General features: G+C 60.1%; 1 protein-coding gene across 2 annotated transcripts in view; it reads right to left on the bottom strand.

Moving 5' to 3' along the window:
* Positions 1–18,706, bottom strand: part of RAI1 (retinoic acid induced 1) — a 113,158-nt gene that overhangs the window by 60,962 nt on the left and 33,490 nt on the right. Inside the window, exon 2 of one of the 2 annotated variants that reach the window (XM_059668352.1) lies at positions 7,601–7,731. The exons of the other annotated variant lie outside the window; for it this stretch is intronic. The gene's annotated coding sequence lies outside the window, so the exon portion shown is untranslated. The remainder of the gene's footprint in view (positions 1–7,600; positions 7,732–18,706) is intronic. 2 annotated transcript variants of the gene reach the window in all.

The following is an 18,706-nucleotide window of genomic DNA, read 5'->3' as shown; positions in this document are numbered from 1 at the left end:
GCTGAGACAATGGCCCTGACCCCCCCCCTCCGCTCCCCTCCTGCCCCCCCCGCTCCCCTCCTGCCCCCCCCTCCGCTCCCCTCCTGCCCCTCCCTGGGCTCAGGTGCATCCCTCCTCTGTGAGAAGCCTTCTTCCAGGAACTGCAATCTGCTGGGGTATTTACTGCTCCCCACAGACCGCCTCTTCTCAGGGAGACTTAACCATCACCCCCCCCCCCCCGCCCCGGGCTAGGTGACAAGCTGCAGGGCCGGGCCAGGCCTGCTTCCCTCTGGAGAGCACCCCAGCCCACAGCAGTGGGGAGCACGGTCATAAGGAGGCCCTGTCCAGCCTGGGCCCAATGAGTTAGGATGGAGGCTCGGGGCTCGGAGGTCAGGAGTGAATTTCTGCGGGAGGAAACGGAGGCTCCGCCAGGAGAACTGGCAGGCAGAGGGCACGCAGCCACACCCAGGCCTCTGCGTCCCCGCCCTCCACGCGCCCCCAGCTCCGCGCCCACTCCAGCTGCCATCCTCACTGGGGGGCCCTTCTTTCCCCGCGTTCTTTAGATCAATCGCTTCACAGCAGTCAAGGCCCCAGGGAACTCAGCCTCCACTCCTGTCTATGACTTCCCTGTTCCCACCTACCGTCTGACCTTCTAGAACTCACCAGGCCCCTTCACGCGGCCCGGCCTCCCAGCATGCTGTATCACGCTGCCTCTGCAGCCACCTGTGTCCCCTCCCAGCCTTGGGGCCCCAGTCCTCTCCCCCGGACCCACGCTGACGCGGGAGCCAGCCTCCAAGCGCCTCCGAGGCTGCAAGCTGGATGCTGACAAGACGGAAGGGAGTGGGAAATGGAGCTGGGCCTGCACACCAGGCCCGTCGGATGCCCCGCACCCGTCTCTGCAGCCCGGTCAGTGGGAACAGCTGCAGGAACGCGGCACCCTCAGGACTGGCCCCGGTGTGAGCCCTCTGCTTCCACACCCTCACCTCTAAGACAGCTAACAAGGGCCAGGGTGGGTGGGGTGTGCAAGAGGCCGGCACCATTGACAGCTCTCGGGCCTGCAGACCGAGGCTCAAAGCCAGACACGGGCAGTCGTAGTGAGCCCCGGAGTCTGCACTTTGGGGGCCACGGGTGGGCTGCTGGGTTAGATCCGACAGACACAGACCAGATGTCATGCAAACATCTGGTTCCGGGGCCTGAGAAGGTAGATGGTGGACACCCCATATGCCACCCTGGCACAGCTGAGCTGCAGCCTCAGGAGAGCCAGATGCCCCTCCCCAGCATTGCGGGGCGCAGGGCTCCGGGGCTGGGCCCGCATTATGCAGGCACCAGTTCATCCTCTGATCACCGTTGAGGCGGGACTTCCCAGCCTCCCCCTCACAGGACGGAAGGAGGGTCTCAGGCCTGGGGAGGCGGAAGGGGTCTTCTGCAGAGACAGCTACCACCACGCTCAAGGTGCTCTTGGGGGCGGCCCCTGGCAGGGACGGCCTGGGCAGGCGGGGTCTCTCTGATGCCTCAGTGCAAAGGGCTTTTTGTGGGATCAGCCAGCATCGGCCAGTGTCTCTCCTGACTCTGCCTTGGGAGCCTGTGGGTGCTAACTTTTCTGGTCCCATCTGCTCTCTGGCTCTTCATAAGACTATTTCTGGACCCAGAGCCCTACCCTTGGTCAAGTTTCCCCTAAGAAACCTGGTCCGGGAGAAACATCCCTCCCTTTCCCATTCTCGGGTAACGCAGCTTCTGGGCGGAGGGGGGTCCCAGGAGCTTCTTAGCGCTGGAGGCTCCGACCGAGATGACAATCACCTCAAGCTCTTAGAAAGCCCCACGGGAGGACCGTGCGCCCTCCTCCGAAGCCTGCAAACCAGCGCCGGCGTGGCCACACGGGTGCCCCGTGGACAGACGCACACGTGAACCCTGAGTGACCCGTGTGCCGGGTGCCGCCAGGCACTTGAACAAGCTTGACCTGGTTTCCCGACCTTCCCAGCAGTGCTCCCAGGAAAGAGCTATGATGCCCACTGCACCAAGGGGAAGCTAGGCTCAGGGAAGCAGGAAGGCCCTTGCACGTGGCCGGGGCGCTCAGGTGCTTCTGAATGAGGCTGCCCCGAAGCCAGGTCTCCACGAGAGCCATGTGAGCGGCTCGCCCCGCACCTACACTCCATGAACCACAACACCGATCCCAGTGCAGGCTGGGGACCACCTGGGTTATTATTGTTACAACTACTTTTTCCTACCACTGGTGTCCTTCCAGGGCTGGCTGGGGGCGAGGTACCCAGGCAAGGCCCCGACTTTTTCCAGAAAGGTCTTGGTGGCATATACCCAGGAGTGTCAGTACGTGGCAGCTGGCAGTCCCCAAGGGGCACCTGTGGCTGGTCTGAGGCCGAACATCAGCCACCTTGGGGGACGGTGGGTGGGAGTGGGAGGCCATCCCCAGTCTGGCAAAGGTGACCTGGGTCAGACAGGAGCTGCCCAGACGGCAAGCCATCAGGCTGCCCCCTTGAATGGCCATCACAGCCCTGACCCCAGGAGCTGGGCCTCAGAAAGAAACGACCTCAGGGGTTCGCGGAGGATGAGAGGGCCTGTCCGTGAAGCCTCCAGCTCCTCAAGGGTCATGCAGAGGGAGGGCCCCTCATTGTGAGCCTGGGTACAGCTGGGAGCTAGGAAGGGGACCTGGGCCTGGGGGTCAGAAGACTGGGCCCAGCCTGGGGCCCCCAACTTCTGGCTCTGTGACCTCAAGCTTGTTACCTCTCTGTAAACCCAGGGCTACAAATGCTGACTCACAGGATCCGTGTAAACAATCAGGCCGGCGCCCAGCACGTGAGTGAGGATCCATGGGGCCTGGTGGCTGCCACCCAGCTCCCGAGAGCTCAGAGGGCACCACCCACAGGACGGGTATTTTTATGTTCGAAGGAGGAGCTCAACTCAACCTCCTCGCATACCCCCACACCGCTCCGCTCAGCCCCTCCGAGGCCGCGCCCCGCTGTGGGCTGGCTGGTGTGCCCTGCAGTTGGACCTGCCCCATTTCACATCCGCTGGTCTCAGCCTCACCCTCTCCCTTGGAGGGGATGTGAGCAGGAACGGCTCAATCAGGATATAATCATTTTTAATTAACGTGCAGATCATTTCACAGGCTGATCTCCTTGGAGACCAGAGGGAAGACAGTCTTTTAAGATTTTCTTTTGCCTTCCTCTATCCACCCTCCAAACTGAAGGCTCCCCCACCCTTTCACCCACCCCGCACAACCTTGAAAGCAGCTTGAAAAGCCCGCTGCCTGGGTTCCTCTGGGGCCATCAGGAGAGCGTGTGCTCACACAGTCACACAGGAACGTGCCCAAGCTTGGGGCATGCTCTCCAGAAATGCACAAACGGGAACAGGGACAGGGCACATTCAGACAGGGACACACACAGATTCGCACACACAGGCATGGATGCATGCACACGTGCCAAAGCTGCAAGGCACAGAGACCCCTTAAGAAATATGAAAACAGAATCCGACACACACACATGTGGGCACACATATGCCCAGGCTGGCAGGCACACCAACCCCCAAGAATACACAAACAGGATCAGACACACACACACACAAAGGCACACACAGATGTGCAGGCACCTACAGGGACACACCCAAGCACAGAGGCACATCACAGAAATGCCCAAATACCCATCCTCACAGAGGGCTGCTCTACGCTCCACGGCTGGTGGGCATGCGGGCAGGAGGCGAACAGAAGGTCCCTTCCCTGCGATGGGAAGTCAGAGCCACAATGCCCCTACCAACACCCTGGTCCCAGCCCCCAACGCTGAGGGGCCCTGCCACCTATCCTGACAGGGAGCCATGAGCAGAGAAGTCACCAAGGTCTTGCCTCCCTGTCACCTGAGTGCACCTGGGATCTTTCTGAGTCCCGGGCCCTCCCCCCAAACAGCCCTGGCAGAGCCCCTGGATATCTAACCTTTCCTGGCCATCCAACCCTGGCCCCCCAATACCCATACAGGGAGGGTGTCCCCAACTTCTCCTCTGGCGGAGGGATTTTCTCTCTTCTTTCTTCATTTTAAATAACCTCCCCTTTCTCTTTTCTAGCCCCTTCCTTTTTCTCCATTGTCTCCCCTTCCTTTCTTTTCTCTCTCCTTTGTCTCGTCCTCTCTTCCCCTCCCTCCCCAGGGGGCCTCCTGGGGTCAGTCTAAGGTCAGAGGGAGAGTTTAAGATGTAGCTGGTCCTTCCCCTCCCCCACAGGGGGTACCTGTGCAACACCTGCCCCCAACTCCTAGCAGATCCAGACTTTGCTCTTTGGACAAGTAAACTGAGGCATAAGGGAGGGGCAGAACCACTGGGGTCCTCTGACCTCTGCAAGTCTCACCCCTCTCGCTGCACCTGCTTTGGATTCTTGGCTTTTCCTTCTGGAAAACGGGATGGCAAAGAGGAAGGGTGAGATGTGTGTGTGTGTGGCAGGGGGGGGGGGGGTGACAACAGGGATCACATGGCTGGCCAATGGCAGGCTGCTAACTTGGGTGACCCCAGATCCTGTGGCCACAGCCAGCGAGTGTGACACAGAAGGGCTTGGGAGCCCATCTCAGTTGGAGGCATGCTGGGTGCTTCTCTCCACTCTGGGGGTCTCAATGTCCCCATATGTGAGGTAGGCGAGGTCCGGCCGGCTACAGGAGCCCTAGGGACCCTCAGGATGCAAAACCAACATGGCAGACCAGTAGCCCACTCCTGGCGGCTGCAGGGCCCAGAACTGCGGTGCGACCTGGGGACTCCCTCCCTTCTCTGGGCTCCCGTCACCTCCTCTGTTAAAGGAGGAGGGTTAAACAGGTGATTCATTGCCAAGGCTCCTTTTGGGTCCCATAGAAGGTTCTAGATTGTGCTAGAAGGAAAGAGAATCATGTGCCCCTTCTCCGGGGAAAACGAGAGGCCCATTTCTTCTACGGCAGGCGCGTCGGGGCTTCGGCATCAGCAGAATCATTTTTTGGAAATCATCTTAAACATCAAAAAGCCTTTCCACACAAAAATATACCCACCACCTCATTCATCAGCAGCATCCAGAATGCTGAGCAAAAGGGGAATATTAAGGAAATGATGGTACATCCACCAGATTGGAAGAGCCTGGAGACATGGTGTTTATGACGAGCTGGTTGCAAAACAGGAAAAGCCCGCTGTTAGCGTGCCAAAGGAGAGCGCAGGATACACAGCGGACGGACAGAGAATGACGACGGAGCCTTTAACAACAAGCCAACCGCCAGCCACAGGACTGCGGAGGCCGCATCCACCATCCCGCCGGCACAGCGCGGAGGCTCAGGACCCTCTTTGTTTCTTTTCATTTTTCAGATGTTCTATGAACCATATTTTAAAAAGGTCCTTTTCTTAAAAAAAAAAAAATAGGCTAAACCCCTCCAATTGAGAAGCCTTCCTCATTCATTCATTACTGGTCCATTCACTCCTGTGTTGGTCTAAAGCCCAGGGCCCATCCTGCGCAGGCCTCAGGGCTCGAAGATCCCCAGGGACTGGTTCTCACCAGCAGGAAACGGAAATTCGGAAATTCGGGGTGGGTGGGGAAGAGAGAAGACAGCCCCTCAAATACCTACACATCAGGGGCTTGTGCCTAACCCGGGTGCTTTCTCCTGGGAGTGAGGAGAAATCAATCCTGCCCCCTACTGGGCCCTGGCCCCCTATGACCTCACCCAGCTCTGCCCTCAGCACCTAGGGTCTCACAGTCCAACCTAAGGGTCAGAAACTCACCCTTACCCACCCAGCCTCTAGCTGTGGGGGGTGGGGGGTGGGGGGGAATGGGGGCAAGTGCAGAAGTGCCCCCCCCCCAGTCCCTATGATTACACTTCCAGTTCCTGTGGACCTGCCAAGTCAGGTAGCCCTTTTTCAAAGCCTCAGGGCCACAGGGGGCCCCGCGGCAACACCCTCTCTGGCTCTTATTTCAGGCTCCACCCGCCAGGTCCTGCTCGTGGCAGCGCCAGGCATCTGCTAGCTCCTTCCCTGCTAGCTCCTTCCCTGCTAGCAAGTCAAGGGTCCTGCTGCCCGTTCCTGCCATGTGGGGCGAGAGAGCTGGGGAACCCTCTCTATTCCTGGACCAAGCCACAGACTGGCCTGAAAACTGTCTGCTACTCCCCTCCCCCAGGTGCCTCCACACTCCCCCAGGAACCCCCTTTAAACAGGGAGGATCTCCTTCACCGCCTGGGTGTCCAGCTCCAGGGTCCCTGTCTAGCCCTTGGGCTGCACACCTGGGAATCCCATTAAGGCAGGTTCCCATCGGCTCTCCTCCCCCAACCCCGTTCCAACTAGCCCCCCCCAAAAAAAAATAAAAAAGGAGCAAACGGATCTGGGAGCTTTGAGTGCCCAGAAACCTCTGACCTCGTGGCCCCACTCTGAGTTGAGCCCCTCTCAGGATTGCAATCCCCAGAAATTCTCTCCCTTCTTAAGGCCCCAGTGGGAAAAGAAGTTCCCACCACTCCCCTCCCCCTCTTCTCTCCCTCCCCCAGACCCTGGGGGAGGGGATGAGGCGCCCGAATCGCCGGTCACCAGGGCAGCATCTGCTGTGGATAGCAAGAAACACACACACACACACACACACACACACACACACACACGCCACCCTCAGGATCCCCTCGGAAGCCTGCATTGTACGGGAGGGGAGGAGGCCCAGTCGGAGGGAGGAGGCTGAGGTTGGGGAGGCCCGACGATGATCCTGAAGTCACCAATCAGCAAGCCCAAGAATCCACGCCCGGGGCCAGAACTCAGGCCTCGGCCTTCCCTGCAGCTCACCTGCCCCCGCCCCCACCCCTCAAGGCGCCATCCTACGTCAAAGTCTCTACCCCAACAAGCACCCCCCCCCCGCCCCCGTCCCCTCCACAGGGTCAGCAGCCCCAGGAGAGACCAAGCTACCACTAACCCCCACCCGACAGCAGAAGCGCCAGATTTCATTGTCAGCCCGGCCACTCGGCACAAGATCCAGCAGGCGCCGCGCGAGGAGTGGGGAGGGGTCTCCAGGGGAAGTGTTCGGAGCTCAGCTCGGCTCGGTGCAGATCCGGAAGCCGCTGGGGGTAGAGGAAGGCGGGGGTGGGGAGCACAACCGTAAGCGCTGGCGGGCGGGCGGCCGGAGGAAGCACCCGGAGGCGGCAGGGGCGCCAAGTTCCCCAGGAGGCTGCGCTCTCGGGAAGTTTCCCACCGGTTGCCGGGAGCAGGACCCGGAGCGCAGACGGCCCTCGCCGGCCTGGCCAGCTCTGGGGCGCAGATTGCGAACTTGAGCAAAAAAACTCCTTCCTTCCCCGGTGTCTCACTCCCCACCCACTGCCACTAGCCCCTCCATCTCATCCCTCCATCTCAGCCCCTCGCCTGCCGCCAGTACGACTGTCGCCAAGACCGAGGAGGAAAGGGGAGGAAGGAATCTCCAGCACAACCAAACTGCGGCAAAAAAAAAAAAAAAAAAGGAAAGAAATTCCTTCTCCTGAGACCAATTCCCTCAGCCGACACGGAAAACCAACCCCCGAACGGGCAAAGCTGCAACTCCAGCCAAGATTGCGGCGTGCGGGAGGGGTGCCGGGTTTGGAGCGCCGCGGTGGTCGGGGATCCGGGAGCCCGCGCACCCCAGAACGGCTCCCCGAAGGCACAAAGCTTCCGCCAACAATACCTGCGGGCTCCTCCCGGGCCTCCCAGCGCCGGCGCTGCGCGTCTCGCCGTCTCCCTTCCCCAGGCAGCCTCCTCCTCCGCGCACGCCTGCTCCCCTTCGCTCCTTCCAGAACTCGGCAGCCGGAGAAGATCCTTGGGAGAAAAAAATGTGAGCGCTCGCACGATTCCTTTCTCTCCGCCGCCGCTCGCGCAGCCCGGCTCGCTCCTTCTCCCTCGCGCTCCCGCGCGCGCCGCGCCTCTCGCGCCCCGCGTTTCCTTCTCAGCAGCCCCTGCGAGCGCCCTCAGTAGCCATTATTCACGGGTCGCCAGGGGACAGGAGGTAATTAGAGACCGCCCCGTGGCCGCATCCACTCGGAAAGCGCGATGCAGACGCGGGGCGGGGGGGGGGGGGGGAGGAGGGGGGCGCGCACACGCGCGTGGGGAGGGGCGCGCGACAAGGGGGCTTGACTGCGCGCAGCCCTCGCCCCAGACGAGGGGGAGGGGAGAGGAAGGGGGAGCAGAGAGGAAGGGGGCGCAGGGGAGACGCTCCAGCGGCTCACTGCGGGGCTCCGGGTCACAGGCTAGGAGGCTCGGTGGCGCTTAGGGACTGGGGGTGGGGGTGAATGTCTCCGTGCGTGTGTGTGTGTGTGTGTGTGTGTGTGCGCGCGCGCGCGCGCTACCCAGAGATAAAAAGGGAGGGAGGGAACGCTTTAATATTTTTCCAGTGACTTACGAGCCGGTGGGTGAGCTCTTCTTGGCTGCGCGTTGAAGTCCGTGTGTGTATCAATGAGGCGGCATACTGCTGGTCTGTCCTACGTGTGAATGTCACGGGGTGTAGGGGTCTGGCTGCGAGCTGTGAATGGCTGCAAGCTGTGAATGTGTCTCTGGGTCTCAGAGGAACCGAGTGATGCGGTGCCTGCGTGGGTCATGTTTGTGTGCGATTGTTTATGGGGGGGGTGTGACTGCGTGGGTGTGACTGCGCCTGTGCAGAGCTGTGTCTGTGTGAGGTTGTGTGTTGGGGGGAATTGTGTCTGCGTGGGCCCGAGTGTGTCTGAGGGGTGTTGTGTTACGTGTGGGCTTGTTTGCGAGTGGGATTGTGGCTGTTGGGGCTGTGCATGGAGGAGGCAGTGCGCTTGTGCAGGGCCGTGCGTCCGCGAAAGGCTGTTGTGTGTGTGTGAGGGCGATCTTGCATGGGGCTGTGTTCTGCGTGTGGGCTGAGGCCCCTCGGGCGAGGTGGGGGTGGCGGTGGACCGAGTGCTCTCGGGGATCCCATAACCGCAGAAGAGCCACTAAGGCTCGAACAGGCTGCGATGGGGTCAGGGCGCAAAGCGCCGAGCAGTGGGGGAGGAGGGGAGGAAGAGGGAAGGCGGAGAGGCGGGGACTTCATCCTGCGCCCCCTCTCTGCACTGGAGACGCAGCTTAGACACGGATCCTGGCACTTGCCAGCTCCAGGTGCTGGAGACACGGGTTGCAGAACCCTGCTGGGCAGGGGAAGCTGCCTAAGGCCTGGGGGCAGCTGGAGCTAACACTTGGGATCCAGGAGCAGCCTGGAAGCCTGCGCGGCCAGGGTTGCCTGAAGAAGCAGGTCATGGTCGGGAGACAGTGGAGGACTAGCCGGAGACAAAGAAGAGCGGCGGGGAGGGGGCGGGTATTTCAAGGCGGACCACACCTCCAGGTTTCCTCCCCTCCTGACCCCCACCCCTCAGCAGAGGGGTGGCCCAGCCACGACGCTAAAGGCTGGCGTAGAGCCCCGCGCAATGGTGTGGCCCCTCCTTGCCCCAGTCCCAAGCCGCCTGGAGCCTGGGATTACGCGCCCCAGGCGGCTGCGGTGGGAGGGGGCGTTCTGAGCAGTGTGTGTGTGTTTGGGGGGGGGGGGTCTGAGCGGTCAGGAGGGCGTGATGCCAAGGGACTGTGATTGAGCGCTGGGCTGGCCACCGCCTTGCTGGGCGTCTCACCGCCTACGCAGCCATTCATTCATTCATTCGCCTCTCCATCCACCTACCCACCCTTCTTTCCAGACACGTGTCCGACCTATAGGGGTCGGTCTATTCTATTATCGATCGTATTATGGATTATTGAGCCACAGACCACACAGCCTTCTCAGACCTGGTTCTCTCCCAGCTCCTCTGGTCTCCACTCGCTAGTGTTTCACTCTCCTCAACCCTCACCAAGCTTTCCATTCAGACCCCTCTCTGTTCTGGTAAGAGGGGAGGAGCACGGGTTTTGTGGTTCAGAGATGGGCCACCTCCCCTCTCCCCATCTCCTAACTCCCACCCGCACCTACCAACCTCCCCACACATCCAGGCTAGGGGCTTCTCCCCACCCCTCCAGGCAGCATCTCCACCTCACTGCTCCAGCCCCCTCTGGGTGGGGGTGGGGAGAGCAAAAAAGGGTTTCATGCCAGGCTTGCTGTGCCACCATGTCCTTGGCTGAGGACTGCAGGGGCTGGTGGCACAGAGACCACTCGTTCCTAAGACCACTCAGACCTAAGGCTGCTGGGTGAGCCAGGACAGGCCCACTGTGTGCACCGTTAGACAAAAAAACCAAATACCTGCCGGGGACACCAACCCAGCCATAACCCGGTCCGTGGCCTGTCACAGTGCCACCTAACCCTTGCCTCAGCCTGTCCCTGTCACATCCTGGCTCAGCCACCTCCTCCATGCAGCCACCCACAAAAGGTCAAGACCGGCCAGACTGTGATGGCAGCGCTTGCCTCTTCCCCGGGAGCAGGGCAGGCTCCCACCCACCCTGGTTTTGGAGCGATCACAAGAAGGAAGAGCCCTCACAGCTGTGGAGGGCCCTCACGGTCAGGCGCACCACCTGTGACCGCACCCCCACCCTCCTTCTCACCGCCCTTGCATTTGCAGGCCCACTCAGTTCACGGCCTTTGTCCTTGCTGGTCCCTCTGCCTGGAATGTTCTTCCCTGGCTGCTAATGTACCTTGTAATTTACCTACTTGTGTACTTATTTTTGTTTGTGTAGCCTCCATATCTGGAATGGTGCCTGGCGCACATTCAGTAAGCATCTGTTGAATGGATCCATGGGTAAGTGAAGGACTGAATGAGGCCAACCCCAGGCCTTCCTGTGAGCATGACCAGGCCCGGGCCTTCTCTTCTGGGAGCCAGCAGCCCCTTTAGAGAACAACAGGGGGGTGGGGATGGAGAGCACCAGGGCAAAGGCAGCAGGGGTGCTCAGGGCTGCCCTTCATGGGTTCTGGATTCCCCCCTCATGCCCTCGGGGGTGGAAGGAATGAGATGGTGGTTCCATGGCTTATCCCAAAGGAGAGCAGAGCCCTTCATCTGTCCAGCGCCCTCTGCGTTGTTCCTGGGGCCGTCTGGTGGAAGGTCCAGACTCACATCTGCCAAAGGGGATGGAAGACCCCTGCCTGGCCAGGGCCTTTCTTTAAGTGCTAAGAGGCAGTGTCATGTCCTAGGACAGCCCCCAGGTACCCCGCAGGCTTCTGCCCATCCCTCAGAGCTGTCAAAGGCTTGTCAACACACAGCAAGACAGTCTGATCCCTACTTGACCATAAGTGTCTGGAGAGGTCTTGCCACCTCTGCCTGGCAGAGGAGGTGCTCAACATGAATTTAGCAAATGAATGAATAAAGTGGCAATGTCAAGATTCAAACTTAGGTCTTCATGGCCCCCAAACTCTTGCTTGTCCTCTCAGACTCTATTGGCAGATTCCACGGGATCACGGCAGCAGCACCCGGCACACAGCAGACACTCCGTAAATGCTGAGGGAATGACCAGCAGGGGAGGCTGCTGGCTGGCAAGATCCCTGCTCTGTCCAGGGGTCTGACTCCACTACCCACCAATGAGTTCTACTCTAGGCGAAGTGGGGCGAGGGGGCCCATCCCATTGACTGGTGGGAGAGCTCTATGGGCGAGAGTGGGATGTCCCAGTCTCAAAGGGCCCGCTCTTTCCTGGTGAGGTGTCGCCGTGTTCAGGAGAGCCTGGGCCTGGACGGCGCCCGTTGGTTTGCCCAGCACTGAATAGGTGCTTTCCTGCGAAATCTGTGTCCAAAAGCTGTCCCAGAGCTAAATAATAGCAGGAGCCATGAAGGAGACCCCAGCATGAGCTTCAGGGTGCAGGCAAAGAGGTCAGCAGGGCTGCCAGGTGTGAGGCTCACTGATATGCCACCAGGGGCAGGGGTGAGCCAGGGGCCACCAGGTGGGCACAAGAAGCAGAGAAGAGGGCTCTGGACTCCAGCCACCAGACCAGGCACATGCCACTGAGATCCAGAAGTTGCATTCAAGTTCAGACCAGGGCTGGTAACCCGCAGGCCCTCCTCGCCTTGGGGCTATGTGCAAATATGAAGGCCTGGGGCCAGAGGTGGGCCAGGCAGGTTTCACATCTGCTCCGCACATGTTTATGGAGCAGTCAGCCAGCGATTTCTAACCTCTGTCTTTTCCTCCACTCAGTCACCCTCCCTATTTCAGAGACAGATCTCTGAGGTCCAAACAGTGGACTTGCCCAAGGTCACGCAACTTGAGTGCAGCAGAAATATTCATCCATTTGATTGGCAAATATTTATTGAGCACCTACTATGTTCCAGGCACCATTCTAAGAGTTAGGAATGCGAAAAAGTTTCCAGTCTTTTCTAGCTGCGATACAGACAGGAAGCAGAGTGAGTGAGTAAATGATGTAGTGTGTTGCATTAGGTGGGGCAGTGCTGTAAAAAAATACAGCCAGGGAAGGGGCTGGGAGCTGTTTCATATGGGGGCTCAGGAAACTCACCCTTGAAATAATCTGAGAGCAGATTTGAAGGACTAAAGTCGTGAGCATGCCGCTGTCTGAGGGGACACTGCAGATAGAGGGAGCAGCAAGTGCAAAGGCCCCGAGCAGGCACAGGGTGGGGATATTCAAGGAATGGCAGAGGCTGGTGTGGTTGGCGCAGAGAGAGCAGTGGATGAGTGGGAAAAGATGGGGACAGAGAGGTGACAAGGAGCCACATCTTTGTAAGGACTCTGGCTTTCACAGGGAGTGCGGTGAGGAGTCTGCAGTGTTTGAGCACAGGAGACATTCCCCTGAGGTCCTCACAGTCTCCCCCTGGCGGCTATAAAGAGAACAAGTGTCCCTCTGGCCCGTGTAGCTCAATGGTTAGATCACTGGCCTGTGCACTGAAGGTTCTCGGGTTCAATTTTGGTCAAGGGCATATAACTGGGTTGTGGGTTCGATCCCCAGCCTCAGTTGGGGCACGTATGGAAGATGTTTCTCTCTCTCCCTCCCTTCCTTCCTGCCATTCTCTCTGAAAATCAATGGAAAAAATGTCCTCAGGTGAGAATTAATAAAAAGAGAGATAGAGAGAGGATAGGTGTGGGAACAGGGAAGGAGCGGGAGACCACTGAGGTGGCCCCTGCACAAGATGGAGTGACAGCCAGCTGCCAGGTCTTCGGTAGGGAGTGGTCTGGGCCGTTGACAGGGCTGGTGGGAGGCCACGCCTTGGGAAGGACCCCTTCCTGCCTTGCAGGGTAATGACCTCTGGGCCAGTCTGCTAGCCACAGAAGAGGCAATATTGTTCATGGGCGAACCAGGAGCAGTGTACTGCCTGGGTCAGCACCGGGGAACCTGCCACGTCACTTTTCCATTTCAAGCCTGTTTCCCCTTCTTACGAACATATTGGGCAAGGTCAGAGTGAAGGGCCCTGTCTGCTATGTCGCCCTCATGGCTCCTGTTCTCCCAGATGAACTGAGTAAATGTGTTCCACACACCTCCATCCACAGACCTCCATCCACAGACCTCCATCCACAGACCTCGAATCCACAGACCTCCATCCACAGACCTCCCCTCCACAGACCTCCCCTCCACAGACCTCCCCTCCAAGACCTCCATCCACAGACCACCATCCACAGACCTCCATCCACAGACCTCCCCTCCACAGACCTCCCCTCCACAGACCTCCATCCACAGACCTCCATCCACAGACCTCCATCCACAGATCTCCCCTCCACAGACCTCCCCTCCACAGACCTCCATCCACAGATCTCCCCTCCACAGACCTCCCCTCCACAGACCTCCATCCACAGACCTCCCCTCCACAGACCTCACCTCCACAGACCTCCACCCACAGACCTCCATCCACAGACCACCCCTCCACAGACCTCCCCTCCACAGACCTCCATCCACAGACCACCCCTCCACAGATCTCCATCCAAAGAGCTCCCCTCCACAGACCTCCATCCACAGATCTCCCCTCCACAGACCTCCCCTCCACAGACCTCCATCCACAGACCTCCCCTCCACAGACCTCCATCCACAGACCTCCATCCACAGACCTCCATCCACAGACCTCCATCCGCAGACCTCCCCTCCACAGACCTCCCCTCCATAGACCTCCCCTCCAAGACCTCCATCCACAGACCTCCATCCACAGACCTCCATCCACAGACCTCCCTTCCACAGACCTCCATCCACAGACCTCCACCCACAGACCTCCATCCACAGACCTCCCCTCCACAGACCTCCATCCACCGACCTCCACCCACAGACCTCCCCTCCACAGACCTCCATCCACAGACCACCCCTCCACAGACCTCCCCTCCACAGACCTCCATCCACAGACCTCCATCCACAGAAATCCCCTCCATAGACCTCCCCTCCACAGACCTCCACCCACAGACCTCCATCCACAGACCTCCATCCACAGACCTCCCCTCCACAGACCTCCATCCACAGACCTCCCCTCCACAGACCTCCATCCACAGACCTCCATCCACAGACCTCCCCTCCACAGACCTCCATCCACAGACCTCCCCTCCACAGACCTCCATCCACAGATCTCCATCCACAGATCTCCCCTCCACAGACCTCCATCCACAGACCACCCCTCCACAGACCTCCATCCACAGACCTCCCCTCCACAGACCTCCATCCACAGACCTCCATCCACAGATCTCCCCTCCACAGACCTCCATCCACAGATCTCCCCTCCACAGACCTCCCCTCCACAGACCTCCATCCACAGACCTCCCCTCCACAGACCTCCATCCACAGATCTCCATCCACAGATCTCCCCTCCACAGACCTCCCCTCCACAGACCTCCCCTCCACAGATCTCCCCTCCACAGACCTCCATCCACAGATCTCCATCCACAGATCTCCCCTCCACAGACCTCCATCCACAGACCACCCCTCCACAGACCTCCCCTCCACAGATCTCCCCTCCACAGACCTCCATCCACAGACCACCCCTCCACAGACCTCCATCCACAGACCTCCCCTCCACAGACCTCCATCCACAGACCTCCATCCGCAGACCTCCCCTCCACAGACCTCCCCTCCATAGACCTCCCCTCCAAGACCTCCATCCACAGACCACCATCCACAGACCTCCATCCACAGACCTCCATCCACAGACCTCCATCCACAGATCTCCCCTCCACAGACCTCCATCCACAGACCTCCATCCACAGACCTCCATCCGCAGACCTCCCCTCCACAGACCTCCATCCACAGACCTCCCTTCCACAGACCTCCATCCACAGACCTCCACCCACAGACCTCCATCCACAGACCTCCCCTCCACAGACCTCCATCCACCGACCTCCACCCACAGACCTCCCCTCCACAGACCTCCATCCACAGACCACCCCTCCACAGACCTCCCCTCCACAGACCTCCATCCACAGACCTCCATCCACAGAAATCCCCTCCATAGACCTCCCCTCCACAGACCTCCACCCACAGACCTCCATCCACAGACCTCCATCCACAGACCTCCCCTCCACAGACCTCCATCCACAGACCTCCCCTCCACAGACCTCCATCCACAGACCTCCATCCACAGACCTCCCCTCCACAGACCTCCATCCACAGACCTCCCCTCCACAGACCTCCATCCACAGATCTCCATCCACAGATCTCCCCTCCACAGACCTCCATCCACAGACCACCCCTCCACAGACCTCCATCCACAGACCTCCCCTCCACAGACCTCCATCCACAGATCTCCCCTCCACAGACCTCCATCCACAGATCTCCCCTCCACAGACCTCCCCTCCACAGACCTCCATCCACAGACCTCCCCTCCACAGACCTCCATCCACAGATCTCCATCCACAGATCTCCCCTCCACAGACCTCCCCTCCACAGACCTCCCCTCCACAGATCTCCCCTCCACAGACCTCCATCCACAGATCTCCATCCACAGATCTCCCCTCCACAGACCTCCATCCACAGACCACCCCTCCACAGACCTCCCCTCCACAGACCTCCCCTCCACAGATCTCCCCTCCACAGATCTCCCCTCCACAGACCTCCATCCACAGATCTCCATCCACAGATCTCCCCTCCACAGACCTCCATCCACAGACCTCCCCTCCACAGACCTCCATCCACAGATCTCCCCTCCACAGATCTCCATCCACAGATCTCCCCTCCACAGACCTCCATCCACAGACCTCCCCTCCACAGACCTCCATCCACAGACCTCCCCTCCAGAGACCTCCATCCACAGACCTCCCCTCCACAGACCTCCATCCACAGACCTCCCCTCCCCAAATCTACACCCGCAAATCTCTCCTTTGGTCGCTAGGGCCACAGTGAACAAAACAGACAACCCCCTGCCCTGGTGGGCTGGCCCGCTGCTGAGCAATCCCAGCCCTGTTCCTGTTCTCCCACCAAAACCATCCCATGCCCAGGACTTCTGGAGAGCCAGCTGCCCTGTGAGGCTGAGAGCTCACACTGGAGAAAATGTTTTCCTTTGAAAGCAAAGACCTTGGTGTTTTAGCTGGGAGGGGGTATGGGGGGAGGGGGGGATCAGGATTATGAATATCCAAGTTTCCTTAAGTTTTTATAGTATTTTCAAACAGTTGGCGTGCCTGGTCCCTCACTCCCCACCCAGAAGCTGGCAGGAGAGGTGAGAGGAAAAATCTGGGATCTCCCTGGTTAGTTTCTGGCCAATGTCTGGGCAGCAGAAAGGCTGCTTGGCATCCACTCTCCCGCCCTGGGAGGTGGGGGGGAGGGGAGGGGGGTGGCACGGCACAGTGCCTGGCCTGGCCTGGCCCTGTAAGGGCTGAGCTGGGTCCTGCCTGCCAGCCTGTGACAGAGACCAGTTCTTTCCCTGCCTGCTTTTGAGCGGCGCCACCTTTGATCTCTGCTCCCTGTGGCTTTCTCTGCCGTCTGTCTGTCCATCCTTCCTTCCTGGACTGCAGGAGACCTCCAGGTGATACACCTGCAAGCCTCCACAGGCAGACTCCCCCTAGGCTCCGTCTCCTCTGGGCTGGGCTGCAGAGGAGAAGCCTCGACCTCTGTAACCTCTCACCCTTGCCCTGCACCCCTCCTGTGCCAGGGCGCCTGCAGGCCCCCTGGTCTCCGCTGTCTCTCTCAGGACCTGAGTCACTGTCCACGAGAAGAGGCTGGGCTGTGCCCTGAGCTGGAGGAGGCAAGACCCTGGAGGCAGAGGGCTGTGGCCGCAGGCAGGGCTGGGGGAGGGGACGCTGAATGAATGGGAATAAGAGAAGGCTGGGCAGCCTGTTTGGAAGAAAGAAATGGGGAGGAAGCACAGAGGAGAGGGAGGAGGATGAGAGAGGAGAGGAGAATGGAGAGAAGGGAACAGATGGGGACGGAGAAGTGGGTGAGTAGAGGGGAGGGCACCAGGGCTCTCCAGTGTGGGAGGCGCTGCCCCTGCTCTGCATCCGCTGGCTCAGTCCTGGGTCCAGAGGGCCCCCTGGCCTCTAGGTTACGACCAAGGTCACCCACACGAGCACACTGGCCTGGCGGGATCCTGTCACAGCCATAGAGCTGTTCCCGCAGCCATGGGCCTGCATGGTGCCCAGCAGCCCGGGCGACTGCTTAGCCTGCGCCCTGCTTCGTGGGGGGCACCCCAGGGCTCGGATCCACACTCTTGGCCAGGAAGCCACCAAGAGGCTGAGGGCAGTGGTGTGGCTAAGGCCTCTTCAGTCCTCTGTGCCAGGACCCCTGACCCCTGACCCCAGCCACTGACTGACCCCTGCCCTCTGTCATGAATGGACTTCTGACCCAGCAATAGTACCTAGCCACACACCAACATCTGACCCAGCCCCAGCCTGTGCCTGAATCCTGATGCTACAGGGGTGCGCTGTGGTGACCATCCCATGGATACATTCCCCCAGGGACCCTGAGGGAAGCTCAGAGCCACCACACCCTGAGATAACCCACATCAGCCCTGCACACAGTCCACCTGAGACCTCAGGGCCCTGTGGTGCCTGAGGAGGCCTGAGGCCACTGGCACTTTCCCAGAGCAAAGTCCAGAGCCTGGGTCAGCACCAGCAGGCCAGATGCGCCCACAGACACGCCGGAGTCGGGCAGACGCACACACAGACACACTGAGTCGGGCAGACGCACACACAGACACACTGAGTCGGGCAGACGCACACACAGACACACCGAGTCGGGTATACGCACACACAGACACGCCCCAGTCGGGCAGACGCACACACAGACACGCCCCAGTCGGGCATTCGCACACACAGACACGCCCCAGTCGGGCAGACGCACACACAGACACGCCCCAGTCGGGCATTCGCACACACAGACACGCCCCAGTCGGGCAGACGCACACACAGACACGCCCCAGTCGGGCAGACGCACACACAGACACGCCCCAGTCGGGCAGACGCACACACAGACACACCCCAGTCGGGTAGACGCACACACAGACACACCGAGTCGGGCAGACGCACACACAGACACACCCCAGTCGGGCAGACGCACACACAGACACACCACAGTCGGGCAGACGCACACACAGACACACCCCAGTCGGGCAGACGCACACACAGACACACCGAGTCGGGTAGACGCACACACAGACACACCCCAGTCGGGCAGACGCACACACAGACACACCCCAGTCGGGCAGACGCACACACAGACACACCCCAGTCGGGTAGACGCACACACAGACACACCCCAGTCGGGCAGACGCACACACAGACACACCCCAGTCGGGCAGACGCACACACAGACACACCCCAGTCGGGCAGACGCACACACAGACACACCCCAGTCGGGTAGACGCACACACAGACACACCCCAGTCGGGCAGGCACACACACAGACACACTGGAGTCGGGCAGACGCACACACAGACACACCGAGTTGGGCAGACGCACACACAGACACACCGAGTCGGGCAGACGCACAC

This window comes from Myotis daubentonii, chromosome 16 (genome assembly GCF_963259705.1).
Source record: "Myotis daubentonii chromosome 16, mMyoDau2.1, whole genome shotgun sequence".
Lineage (NCBI taxonomy): Eukaryota > Metazoa > Chordata > Mammalia > Chiroptera > Vespertilionidae > Myotis > Myotis daubentonii.
Note: the sequence above shows the minus strand (reverse complement) of the source record. Positions and strands in the feature narration are given on the sequence as shown.